Genomic DNA, 1,166 nt, shown 5'->3' with positions numbered 1-1,166 from the left:
GAATCCAGCAAATTAAACCCAACGAAAGTATAAAAAACATCAAAGAGTTAAGGGAAAAGTTAACAGAAAATAAGCATAAAAGTATCATTACCAATTCTATAGATAAGAAAAATAAGTGAATAATAGGAATTTATGCCCATCACTTTGTTTTTTTTGAATAAAACAGGCATTTATTTAAGGTATGGTATCCGCAACCCAGATAACTTTTGAACTGTTTCAGGGTCAACCATATTCATAAAAATATTTTGAAGACAGTTGCATTTCACAGACTTCATTAAGTGATTACTTCTTTGCCCATTCTTCTCTTTCTTTTCTTTCCTGAATAACCTCTTTGAGATATGGCTCAAGGTAGAATTTATCCTCCTCATATTTTGTCCACTGCTCTTTAGGCAAGATCTGATGCTTCATGCTCAGGTCCAGGGCTCTCTTAATGCGAAACATCCTGTCATTATAAAGGTTTTCTGGAAGCCTTCTTATGGCTTCTTTTACATCTTCATCTTCATATATTGTATCATCACGCATTAAGCCCAGCTTATTGAACCCTGCAGCATTGTAATACCACTTCCGAATACCTTCCAGCCACTGGCTTGATGCTGCAACAGCCGGGCGGCCCGCCATCTTGACCCGAGAGCCCCATCACTTTGAATAATCAGAGAAAATAGACCTTTTTTTCACAAAACATAATTTCCAATGTTAATTAATATAGGAGAAGAGAGCTCTGAATAGTTTTACAAGTATTATGTGAAATCAGTAATTAAAAAGCTTTCCACTAAAGAAATTTTTTGTTTCTGATTTTCTCATGAGTAAAATTTACCAAGTAGTTATGGAAAAGCAACCCTAATCCTGTAAAAATCTTGCAGAAAAGAGAAAGGGAACTATTTTTCCACTTAAATAAAGTAATCATAATTTTTTTTTAGTAATCATAATCTTGATTCCAAAACTGAATGAGAAAATTGCAAAAAAGGAAAATGATAGGTCAGTCTCACTCACAGGTATAGAAAAATCCTCAGTACCACACTGGCAAACAGAAGCCAGTAATAAGAGAAGGAAATTTCATCTCAGGAATAAATTTGGTTTATTTTAAAGATATAGGCTTCATTAGTATGGTAAAATCAGCCTGTTAAACCAAAATGAAGAATGAAACTCATTTTGTGATCTATAGGTAG

At 33.8% G+C, this 1,166-nt stretch overlaps 1 pseudogene; it reads right to left on the bottom strand.

Annotated features, from left to right (window-relative positions):
* Positions 1-281: 281 nt before the first annotated feature.
* Positions 282-618, bottom strand: LOC101582350 (annotated as a pseudogene).
* Between the last annotated feature and the right edge of the window lie 548 nt (positions 619-1,166).

This window comes from Octodon degus, unplaced genomic scaffold, assembly GCF_000260255.1.
Source record: "Octodon degus isolate 3935 unplaced genomic scaffold, OctDeg1.0 scaffold00112, whole genome shotgun sequence".
Taxonomy (NCBI): Eukaryota; Metazoa; Chordata; class Mammalia; order Rodentia; family Octodontidae; genus Octodon; species Octodon degus.
Note: the sequence above shows the minus strand (reverse complement) of the source record. Positions and strands in the feature narration are given on the sequence as shown.